Source organism: Castor canadensis, chromosome 11, assembly GCF_047511655.1.
Source record: "Castor canadensis chromosome 11, mCasCan1.hap1v2, whole genome shotgun sequence".
Classification (NCBI taxonomy): domain Eukaryota; kingdom Metazoa; phylum Chordata; class Mammalia; order Rodentia; family Castoridae; genus Castor; species Castor canadensis.
The window spans coordinates 69596985-69610224 of NC_133396.1; the positions used below are offsets into that span (position 1 = coordinate 69596985).

The following is a 13240-nucleotide window of genomic DNA, read 5'->3' on the forward strand; positions in this document are numbered from 1 at the left end:
CCAGGTGGGGGTGACCCAGTGCTGCGCCCCGCTCTACCAAGGGGTTGGGGTCCAGATCCCGCTGCTGAGGGTGCAAATGCTACTGTTGCCTGTGGGGCGCGCTTCCGTTTGGAGAGGTGACTTAAAATCCCATCATGGGACCTGCTTGGCCACCTCCATTGTCAGGACTGGGCAAGAAAGGTCCCTGCTGCCTGGAGGCCCTAGCGCTGAAAAAAATGCGTTTTCTTTTGTGGAGTGTGCACGGTATAGCCTTGGTTTCCTGGATCTAGTAACATGGCAAAAGATGCCGGTATAATTAAAGCCAGCGGAGAACTAAAGGTCGCTATAGACCAGAATCTTAGTCCTGGGAAATATGTGGTGTCCCTGGTGGCTGTCCACCCGTCTACAGTGACCACACTCGGGGAGCAGCTCTGGCCAAAAACTTAAGGACAGTCCAATGTCAACATCACACAGCAAGTGGTGATTGGTATGCCTCAGAGACCAGCAACGTCAAACACTATCGTGGTAGGAAGTCCACACACCCCCAGCTCTCACTTTGTGTTACAGACCAGCCCTCGGACTCCTCACCTTGGTCTGCTGGGAAGCGCAACAGGAAGGGTGGGAGGAGCGCAGGGCCTAGGCACTTCTCTATGAAGGTGTGTGACAAGGTGCAGAGGAAAGGGACGACCTCCCACAATGAGGTGGCCGATGAGTTGGTCACAGAGTTTATTGCTGCAGATAACCACATCCTACCAAATGAGGCGGTTTATGACCAGAAGAACTTCGGCGCCCTGTCTAAGATGCCCCGAGCGTGCGGATGGCCATGAATATCATATCCAAGGAGAAGAAGGCGATCAAGTGGTTCGTTCTGCCCACCAACTCGGCTCACGAGTGCCAGAGCCTCGATGTGGACAGGCAGCAGAGGGGGAGAAGATCGAGCAGAAGCAGGCCCAGCTCCAGGAGCTCATCCTGCAGCAAGTCGCCTTAAGGAACTTTGTGCAGAGAAACGGCCAGGTGGAGCAGCAGGCCCACCGGCCGCCACAGCCCAGCTCCTCCATGCACCTGCCCTTCATCGTCGTCAACACCAGCTGGAAGGCTGTCATCGACTGCAGCTGCTCCAACCACAAATTTGAGTATCTGTTCAACTTTGACAGTGCATTTGAAATTCACGACGACATCGAAGTCCTCAAGCGATGGCATGGCCTGTGGACTGGAGTCGGGGGCTGCTCTGCTGAAGACCGAAACCTCTGGAACCATATGTAACAGAAATGGCTCAGGACCCATCGGCGGGGTTTTGTCATGACCACAGGCTCTTCCTCCAATGGCACGAGGCTTTCTGCCAGCTGTGTGAGGATGTGTGGTCAGTGTGCAGAATGCCTAACGGTGACCTGAGCAACGCTGCAGATGGGATGATGGCCTCCAGCTCCAAGGCGTCCCAGTACCGCGGGTCCCGGGTGGAAACTCATGTCCTACATCGGTGAGGACGATGAGGACAATGATGACTTAATGAGAATGACGAGGAAGACTGATTTCTCAACTAGTAGGCTCTCCTCCCCTTTCAAATTCAGCTTCAGGAAAAAAGTGTTCACTGGAGAGAAACTTTTTTATTGTGGAGTTTTCTGTTTCTTTTTGGCTTAGCCTCAAGAAGACGTGGTAAGCCATGGCGTTAGAGGGTCACCTCTGCTAAACAAGGACGTTCCGACACCAGTGTGCTGACCGAGAGCCTGTTTAAGATTTTGTTTTCAGTTTCTGTCTTTCTTAAACTCACAGTTCATTTTCACCCCTCAACAGTGCTTCCTGGGTTTGCTGAGGAAATTGAGCTGTGTCCATCATCGACAGCAATAGCCGTTCTCCTGTGGGCATCCCCACCAGGCACAGGCCCTGTTAGCAGCGGTGGTAGTGCCACCTGCTGGAGGACAGCGAGACTGCAGGATGCGGTTTCCTACGTTAAATAACGTAGTGTTCAAAGAACCAAGCAGATAGCAAAGCTCGGCTGCTAAATGGCAACTGGCACAGACTCATTGTGACTTTACCTCCCGTACTGCACCGACTGCCGTGCATCTCTCGGGGTACGCTTTTTTCCTTTCAATTGCAGCAACAAATTGCAAAGTATTTTTTGTTGTTGTTGATTTATTTTTGTTTTGTTTTGTTTGGCCAAGGTTACTGTCACACAGGCGCAGCTGTGGACATGTCTGGAAAGTTAATTGCTTACAGCAGAATTTGCCTGATTTCTTACAGGCAGCGTTTGGAAACTATTATATAGTTGTTTACATATTTAAAAGTCTATTATTTAAAGACATGTACTGAAACAAATGTACTTGTTTTGACAGCAACTTCCTGCAATCTATTATAAACTTGAAATTAAACATAGAGAATGTTTTAAAAATTTTTTAACTCAAAATTTGTCAGTCATTTTTAATAGTTCTTTTTTTATAAAAAGAAAAAGGAATTTAAGGACAGGCAGTAGTCTCTTAAAATTAATTCACAGAAAACCGTCAGCTGCACAGTTGCTGTCTCTGCCTGTTCTTAAATGGTAGTCTTTTTATTGAAACACAAACTTTTTGGTAATATTTTATGGAATACAGAGAGACTTTAATTGTTTGACTTGTTTAACTCTGCACTGTTAGTGTTGTTAATAAAATGTGCATGAGCATTTTTTTAAAAGACTTTTTTCTATTGTCCTTAAGTAAAAATTCTGTTCCTCAGAATACCAGAACTGAATGGAGAATTCAAAGTCATTTCTATGAACTGTTCTATTTTTCAGATTAGAAAATTGAGTTTTAAGTAGAACTACAGCTAGACGTTCCATCTCCTAAATTTTAATTCAGTGCTTACCCTATCTGAGAAGACTTCTTTTCTCTGGAACAGAAACACGTCTCACACTTTTCTATTGCACTCACAGGTAAACAGAAGTCTTGTTTCACAGTCATCTCCGCACCATCACTATAGCTCCTCTCTGTCTATGAATCACTGTTGAACACGCTATCATTCTTTGATTTTATTGGAAAATCCAATAAAATTGGATTTCACAAGCTGCATGTTGTTTATTGTTTCTTGCCTGGGAAAGAGCTCCGAGGCTTTATTTTTCATTGAACATATTTTCTCAGTGGAGGAAGTAATGATGAATTAATCCACATTTGTATCCAATACAAAAATTTTGAAGCTGTAGAGATGGTAAGAGTTCTTGAATACCCAATCCTAACTGGACAAAAGTTGTTCACTTTTTTGTGTGATCCCCATCCAAACTGATTCACCTGACCCACTTCCAATATTTCTATTGATATCCTAGGGCACTGATGTTCATAGATGCAAACTGTTATGATCTTTAGTCACTCAGATTCATCAAAGGTAAGATAATCCATTCTAAAAGAAAATAACACTTGCTCAAATATCAGAGGCTAAAGCCTCATTGTTAACATTTTTTTCTTTTGATCTGTTTTCTAACATTTAGATCTCCAAGATGAACAAGCAGACCCCAGTCACTTGTTCTTCCTCACGCTTTCACGTTGATGTGGAGGAGCTCACACTTTCCTCCCTGGCTCTACAGTGCTGACATTCTTCTCCATGTATTACACTTGCCCAGTGTTTGATTCATTGGCTGCTTAAAATGCCTCTGTTTCAGAGTCCTCTCTGCAAGACACGTTATTTTTCTGTTCTTCCTCAATCTGTTCCAGCTCAAAGAACAGCATGACATGCTTCTAAAAGAGTTTAGCCAAACTAGCTTTAGAATTTTATATTCTCTTTTGGAATATTTCCCTGGCACTTACCTTCCCAGGGCTCTATTCAACTATGTTGTCTCCGAATACAGCTAATCATTTGGAATAATAATTGTAAGTGGATTAATGATTGCTAAGGACCCTTTTTCCTCACATTAAAATGGTGTTCTCAGAAGTTTTGTTGTAAAAACACGTTCTCCTTGGCTTTTTTTTCATGTCTATTTCACATTCTATCATCAAGTCTGAATTCCTGCTGCTGTTGCTCCAGTTTCTACCATCATTTCATAGTGATTTACTAATTGAATTCCATAATTCCAGATTTTTCTTCTTCTCTGATATCCTTCAGTCCTGTCTTAAGTCCAATTGTTCACACTTTAGTCTACACACAAATCACATACTCATGTCGGAAGATATCATCCTTGCAGATTCAAACTTCATAAGAGTCTCAATCGCTGAATCTAAGATTGGCTCAAGAGTGATTTGTTTAATTGTCAACCACCATGGTTCTGACATAGAAACTCAAAAAGAGAATACCATAAGAAATACCAAGATCTAGGACTGTAAAATCATTGTAAGTCATATATGAACTGCCTCCTGACTAATATCTCCTCTGTAATCCTACATTGTAGTCCATATATTGGCATCAACAAACTATGCCTAGTTATTCATTCATGTAAGCTTTTACCCTTGCTTCCATGTCTTTTACCTGAGTTTTTAGCACTTCTTTAATTTACTACTCACAAATCCTTTGTGATTCAGCTCAGACATCACCATTTCCTCAACAATTTCCTGACTTCCTGAGGCTACTTTCTGTGTTTCAACCATTCTCTGTTCATAACTGTACTGGTAACTTTAGTCTCCACAGCATTCTACATCCCTAAAGAAATGATAATTCATCTTAAACTACTGACACTTAAGACAATTTCTGGCACAGAAAGTGTTCGATCAATGTTTGATGAACAAATTAATAAGCCAGTAGTATGAGTACAGTTTTGTTCTCTACCATTGCTACAGTCAAAAAGCATTCAAATAGGAGAATTACAAAGTCCCATCCCTTTCTGAAATTCCATTTCTTCAGTTTGAAGAGGTCTGGGATATATCAAAGAAATATGATATTTGGTATTTTAAAATTTTGTCTTTGAGCAATGCATCTAGACACATAGCTTCAGATTCCAGGTGATAAATGAAGTAAATTTACATGTTGAAAACAATTGGCTTTACTAGGTACAAAATGGGAGCTACACTCTGATTTTTCTGATAATTGTGATAATATATGCTATGGTTGAAGATATAAGAAAATAATAAGATATTGGTAAAAGTTATAAATACAAATTGGTGCATGTAAGTGTAATAAATATTTAGTAAATTAATTGTGAATAATCAATTGTGGGTAGGGTGGAAAGAATATTGTATCTAGAATTTGGTAGGATTTGGATACAGAAGAGGGTATTGGTAGATGAAAACATTGAAAAAGACAGCTGGGCATGTTTGATTTCCTTAGATGTTTGAAAAGGAAAGTTGTAGCCAAAGGTGGCATGGGTAGTAAACTTAATTAGAAGATGAGAATTGAGAATTATCAAATCTGTTTAATAATTTCCATTTAATGCAATGATCATTTACTTTGAAAATGTTTCTATACTATCATTATACTTATTGTGTACACGAAAGTGTAAAAAGATCAATAATTCTACCTATTAATATGGTGTTCTCTTTTGGACTACAGAACGTAACTATGTTGACAGCTAAGTCTCTTATTACCTTGGTACTTATTGTCTTTGAGAAATAATAACTTTTAATATTCTTATATATTTTCAAAGAATTTATTTCCTCTTGGCTCATTTTCTAATGTGGCACTTTCTCTGTTTGTAGATTATAATACACACACAGATGGAACACTTGATGAGAATGCAACCTGAGAAACTCGCTATTAAGCTATTTCATCACTGTGCTAACATCACTGATTGTACTTGAGCAAACTAAGACCACTGTAGCATCACTAAGCAATAGTATTATAGGCCCACCATTGCATGTCCTCATTGGCTGAAATGCTGTTGGTATCTGACTGTATATATATTTTTGTGTCCTTTTAAGATGATGAAAAATATTATGAATATAATATTGTATTCATAACATTCAGAATTCATTAAAGGTTCTTTGGTGGGAGGACAGGGTTTCACTGAAGCTTGTAATCTTTTTGCCTCAGCCTCCTGAATGTGGAATTATGGGTGTGAGTCACCACACCCACCTCCATGTGCTCTTTTGGGAGGAATCTTCTGGTTTCAAGTGTTAGAACTGAGTTATGTAAGTTTATAATCCTTCTCTCTAATTTTATGTGCAACATTTCATTAGAAAATTCAGTCAACTAACAGTGAGATTGTGATTAACTTATTGATAAACAATAGCTTGAATAACTGGCATTTATTTGACAAAATAGATAATGGTTTAGTCATTTAGACTAGGTTCTAGTTGTAGTAATGGCTATATTGCCATTCATTCCAAGTTTTTCTTTACGTGGAGTCAATGTCCTTTTTTGTAAAACTTTATTCATTATTAATTTATTATACAAATCATTCTCAAAAATACTCAGCAATAATTAATTTACTTCATTCCCTAAAAATATGCATACATTTCCATTCCATATTTTGCTACTACTCTCTTACTTCCACTATGTAACTATAATAAATCTTACTGTGGTTCTGGATCAGAAAAATATTTAAAAGAAAACATGTAAGTTCTCGTAGAAAACTTTGATCTGTTTCTGGTTTCAGACTTTCTTGCTGTTTCTCATAATGTTTATTTAGACATCACAGCTTGTATGCACAGTGAATTTTGGTTTTCTAAGGCTCTTGAGATCTTAGGTCTCACTTTCTGACATGTGATCTCATGAAAGAGTCTATATCTGCTAAAATGATAGACATTCAATCCTATGTGGATTTTCATTTATGGAAAAATATCCTGTGGCTATAATTTTATATTATCATTCAAGCAAATTTCTATTGTTTTAGCTAAAGTAATGACTGATACTCTCCATTTATTCTACATTATAATAGTATATGTATTAATGTCAGCAGGACCAATGTGGGCCACAGGGTTCCTCAGAAGATAGGGTTCTCAATTTGGGTTTACCTGATGCATGACATTGTCACAGGGAAGAATCTCAGGACAAATAGAAGTAGAGACCAGCAAAGTTTTTAGTAAAGCAAAGCAGAGGACAGTATACATCTAGACATGGGTGTGGGTACAAGAAAAGAGGTGTACCTGGAATTCTAACACTAGGGCTACTTACACTAGGTGAAATAAGTATACCCCTTGGTAAGAGGTGTGCATAATTAAATAGTCCAGGGCAAATGGTGGATGATTATGTCAGTTCTCTTCTGAGAGGGGTTCCAGAGAAGTTGTTATCACTGTCACCATTTGAGGGAAGAAATCTGATCCCCATGAGATTATTATTCCTGATCCAAGGTACTTTCACCATTATGGGCAATTGCTCTCATTTGGAATGATGGTCTGTCCTGTGAGACTCTGCTGTTCCATGGGGATATTTTCAGTCTCCTGTCATAAAGATGTTATTTATCAGTCCTGTTGTTCCTGCTATTCCTGGTGAGTGAAGGAGGTAGGCACAAAGAAAGGGGACAGATGCCAAATGAGGCAAGGATGTCAGGTGTTTATCCTTTTTTTAGTTAAGTTGTGGATCCAGAAGAGGAGTCACTGCTTTTTAGGAAAAGCAGTTTCTACATATGAAAATATGGTACTTATAAAGGGGTATAAAGCCAGAAAATAGAGTTTCAGAATTCTAAGTGAAGAGTAAAGTCTATCAAAATTAATTAGTTTCTTATTTTCCCATTGAAGTTACACTTGTGATTCTTTTAGTTTCCTTAATAACTTTAGCCACATCTTCTACATAGATTTTAAAGTTAAAAATTCTGCTTGGGTTGTTGTCAATTTTTTTCCTTAAATGATCAAATTAACCTAGGTAAAATCAGCAGTTTCAAAAAATTTTAAGTATCAGTGCCTGGTTTTTGATTCAAAAAGATAAATGGAACTATGTCATGCTTTCACTATAATGAATGTCTAAACTTTTGTAATTACAGAAAAATATATTTAATTAGCAATGTATTGTGCAAAATCTATTTTTTTGAAACATACAATATACATATTTATTAAGGCTATATATACTGAAAACATTGTAGACCTCCATTCTCAGTGAAAGAGACACAGTCACATAGGCCTATCTGAATTAATTTAAATTAACTAAAAATCAATAAAATTAATTTTAAATACCAAATAGCCATCTACAGGTGTTGGGTACTCTATGGACAGTACAGAATAGAATTTTCCCATTATAGCACAAGGTTTCATTGGACTGTGAATCCGAACACTGGAAATAATTTTTTAAAATGTGTCTATTTAAATAAGCTTACAATGAAGAGGAAATATATGTAAATATAGAAAACTCTTTGACTGACAATACAGGAATAAAATTTATTGCTTATTTTCTAAATAAAAAAGTAGCATGATAATCACTGTTAATTATAACAGATGTTTTCTCATGTGGCTTGTTTTACATTTAGTACATATCACTTTTACATATTCTCATTTTGCCTGTTATCCTTCCCATTGGTTTGTTTTATTTTATTACATCTAGGTCCTTCAGAACAATGTCCGATGTAGTGGTTATAGCAGCATTAGTTTTTGATTCTAACTGAAATGAAAGTATTTCCCAATTTTCACTGGTAAAAATACTTCTTTCTGTAAATACTGTTTCATTTGAATCTCTCTCCGAAATTTGAGAAAAAATAATATATGACCTAAATGTTCTTCCCTCCATCTCTCTTCAAACAATATGTTACCATTTATTAAGATGGTTACTTTATGCTTATTATATTTATAAAGTCTTGTTTATTGTAATTAAACACCTTACATGTTTTCTGTAATTTAGAGTCACAAATGAAAAAAAAAAGAGTGTTAGCTATAGTTGACCATTAATATTTGCCCATAGAAATGGAAATGTAATTTTATTTCATCATGTTCTCAACAGAGAATGTTGCAAACTTCATGTTCAAATAGATAGTTCTGCCTTTATAATTGCATCTTGATCAAAATTACATCATATTTTAGTTTGTTTCCTATTTCTCACAAGAATTTTTTCTACTGCTACATAGTTTGTCCTAAGTTTTATAATTGCCTTAATTTCATGTATTTTTAAATAAATAAGCAAATATGCCTTATCACAAAGAAAATCCAAATTATTCTTCAAAAAAATGTGTAAAGCATAAGATATTTTATCAGACCTCCCTAATGTCTACGTTTTCATTTTTCTGTTCTGAAGCATTCTCCTTTATTTTGCCCTTTCCCATGCTGTCTGAATACAAGGATGTGTGCTTCTTTGAATGCTTGATTTGGATCTCCTGGATTCATCTTCTGTACTTGGTAAACATTGAATTATTTTTTGCTTTTTATCTTCATCTTATGAGACTTTTAGTTTTATTTTTTTAATTTTCAAGAATTCTTCACCTGCTGAAGTATACCTATTTTCTTAGTAGTATATTATTGGGTTGAAACACTTTATAACAAAACTATATTAGGCACAGTTTCAGGTAGAGGCAGATGCTGCATAACTTGAAGATGGTAGCTGTGTTTCTTGGAGTCTGCAAGTGCTGTCTGTCAATGAAGAGAAACACTGGCTAGGATTGTTGAGAACAACTCCAGTCTTGTCCTTGCGGCTCAGTACCTGCAGAAACTGTTTTTCATAGTCACCGCGATGAAACTCAAATTTGGCCTGAACAGGCCAAAAAGGCTCATCATATTCTTTCCAGTCGCACCACTGGAGACACAGGATCACTCAGGCTTTCACTCATTTCATTGTGGAAAAAATCCCCGCCCAGGTAAACTAGACAGGAGAGGGTAAATGGAAAGGATCAGTGAGGAAAAAAGAAAGTAACTGTTAATAATAATAATCACTTTTTTAAAGCAAGCCCACCTATCCTGCCACCCAAACAAAACTTAAGTTCTCGGATTCTGGGTTCGCTTTCCCGTTCAACAGGCCATGCTTCCAGAGTTTGGATTGTTCAGGGTAGGGTCGTTAGTTTCGCGAGGGGCAGAGGGTGGGATGGAGGCAGCTGGGCGGAGCGGTGACAGGGAAGACCCCTCCCTGTCCCCGTGGACACTAGGACTCCCGGACCGACTCTGGGCAGGGTTTGGTCCCCCTAGCCACAGCCTATGGGCGGAGCTGCGGTGGCAGCGGAAGAGGCGCTGGGGCGATGCTCGCAGCATGGGCACTGTGACCAAAAAATCTGACACTTATAGGAAAAAGGTCATGTGAGAGTTTGTCTGAGGAAACAGGGCGGCCCACGTTGTGATGGTTCACCTGTGAGAGTGGGCAGGGTGCTAGGGAGGCTGTGGGTATTCAGATGCTGTTCCCTGGAGAAAGGTTGTTTCTTGAATCCTTTTAGGAAGTAAAAAAATTTTTTTAAAGCTCATCTATCTGATTGGTGTGTTATCATTTTGTTCTTCTGAGAATTTTAGTAATTTTCTTTATTATTGAAGTTCTTATAGTTTATCTTTTTGTATGTATGATACATTTGAATGTGAATATAATCTCATTAGTATCATTGCCAAAATATTTTCTCATTTTAAAATGCCACTATTTCTTTTAGAATGGCTACCTCTCTCTTTGGGGCTTGCATTGTTAAACTTCTGTAAAGAAAATTTTAAGATTTCCCATTACTAAGAAATTTTAGTTTTAGAATGGGTTTAATGCAAACTCGTTGCCCACTGTTTCAAGCTGTAATTGTGCTTTTCTGTTCCTAGGTTCAAACACTGATTTTTAAAATAGATTTTTTTTAAAACTTGTTTTTTGTTTTTTTTTTTTCAAATTGTTAACCAAACACTCTTCTGGATAAAATATCCTATTATCCTATTTTGGTGTATATATATATATATATATATATATATATATATATATGCATATATACTTTATATTATTTTAATGTAAATTGGTGTTTCTTTGGGTAACCATTTTTTTAAATTGGGGATGGTTTTCTTACATGAAAGTATCAAAGACTGACAGAGTGTAGGGTTCCTCTTCTTATGCTAGAGACATCTGATTCTTCCAATCAGATGCTATCAGACATGTCAAGTTTGAACAAAGTGTGATCTCTCTTTTTGCACTGGAAAATTAAGGCTGAAAGACCCGACTCAAGCAACAAGGGCCATGAGTGCCTTCAGAAGTAACAGCTTTAGACAGATGGGCCATTATACCATGGGATCAGCCAGACATGGCATCTTGAGTCATAACTGCCATGACTGCCCAAGTAACCCTGCTGGATTTCCTTGCATAACTTCACAGTACACCATAAAAATCTATTAAAGTGGTCTGTGGAGCTTTATGATCTGGACTGTGGCACCAGGACTGTGCCTGAGCCTTCAATATTAGCTTGACATAAAACCAGGTGCCTTCCAGCTTGGATGAAGTCATTTGTGTCCTGACCAACTTATAAGCCTCTGTCCTATCACCAAAATGGTGGGCATCGATTGGTCTTGCTGCCACCAGAAGTAGTCTTCTGTCAGAAAGTCCACACTAAATTGTACTGTGTGCAATCTTGGGTCTGTCTGCCTCTTATTGAATCTCGTAGCACGTTGGGGCCAGTTTTCAGACTGGGACTGAGTTGTTTTGGAACATACACAACTTGGCCCAACCCCTAAGTTGATAAGATAGGGAACAGTGAGACCGCAGGAGGAGGGTGGGAGAGAGGTTGAATTAATCTGTCAATGGGTTTTTTCCACAAGGATATAGCATCACTCAGACAGCAGCTTAAAGCTGTATACAAGGCTTACTAGGCACCTGCCAAGAGGTATAACTGGCTCTAGGTTTATGCCCTTTAGTTTTCTTTGATGCCATACCTAGGGGTAACTGCTTAAGAAAAAACAGTAAGAAAACTGTTCCTGAGCATGACAGATACTGCTTCCTCTATCACCACTGCTTCATAGCTCAGAAGAGACCCATGAGATCCCCTTAGGAAGGTTTGTTTTATTAACATACTATAGTTGTACAGTGGGAATACATTGTGACATTTACATAAGTGCTTGCAATAGATCTTAATTATATATTAAGATCTATCCTTCATCATTCTCCTTTATCCTTCCCGCTTCTTAGAACAATTTCAACAGGTCTCATTGTTCTATTTTCATACATGAATATAAAATACTTCCACCATATTTTTCCCCTTTCACTCTTTCTTTATGCCCTTCTCTCTCCCACTAGACCTGTTTTACCTTCCTGGCATATAACAGAAGGAATGTAAGTCAGATTACAACAAAGTCACTTGCACACCATGTTTATTGCAGCATTATCATAATAGCCAAGCTATGGAAATTGCCAAGATGCCCTACAACTGATGAATGGGTTTAAAAACATGGTATTTACATACAATGGAAATTTATTCAGCCATAAATAAGAATGAAATTTTGTTGTTCACATGGAGATGGATGCAACTGGAGGACATCATTTTACATTAGCCAGGTTTAGAAAGACAAAGGTCATATTTTCTCTCATATGTGGAAGATAGATACAACACAAATATAAGTATTATCATATATATATATATATATATATATATATATATATATATATATATAAAAATTACATGTTTCCAAAAGTGAGCCTGTTAGAGGAGACTAAGGGAGGAGGAAAAGAAGGATGAATAATAATGAGATGCATCACAGCTGTATAGGAACAACACAAGGAAACACACTGAAAACTGTTGAACAACACAGGATGGGGAAAGGGTGAGGAAGAGTAGTGGAAGGGGGTTAAATTGACTTTAGCACAATATATTTACAGGTAAAATACCAAGGCAAAATCCCACTGAACAATAAATACACACCAACACAATAAAGAATAGAAATATAGAACAGGTCAGGAGCAGGAGGGTAAATGAAGGGGGTAAAGGTGGGTGAATATGATTGATGTATTCTCTATACAAATATGAATATGGGGCAGTGAAACCTGTTGAAGTCACCATAGGAAGGGCAATGGGGAAGGAGGGAGAATAATGGAGGGGATGAACCAACTTAGGATATTATACATGTATACAAAGAAGGCTGTTTTAATGACAGAATTGCTCTAGACATTCTTTTAGCCCAACTAAGAGGAGTGTATGCAATTTCCAGCACCTACTTCTGCACCAGGATTAAGCACCAAAGGATTGTCAAAATCCAGGTAGGGAAGATCCAGAAGTAGATTCTCTGGCTACAAAGTAAGGCTCCCTGAAGGAGCTTTCATTGAGCTCTTCTGCAATTTTTTTCCTGTGAGACTGAGATCCAGGGCTAAGTTGCTGCTATAGGGAGGCCTGATCTTGTGGTATGGTATTGCTGGGATTAGTGAGGTATGTTTTGCTTTGGTTCTGTGAGGTTACACTGAGATTTTGTCAGTCAAGGTGTTATAAACACCTGATGAGACAAATGTCCATCTCCAGATTTGAGGACGGGCATGGGTATGCAAAATAGACTGGCTTTGCTAAGAGGAATATCTGGGCTGGGTGTGG

General features: G+C 38.1%; 1 pseudogene; it reads left to right on the forward strand.

Annotated features, from left to right (window-relative positions):
* Positions 1-273: 273 nt before the first annotated feature.
* On the forward strand, positions 274-1508 carry LOC109679713 (transcription factor Dp-1-like; annotated as a pseudogene).
* The last annotated feature ends 11732 nt before the right edge of the window (positions 1509-13240 follow it).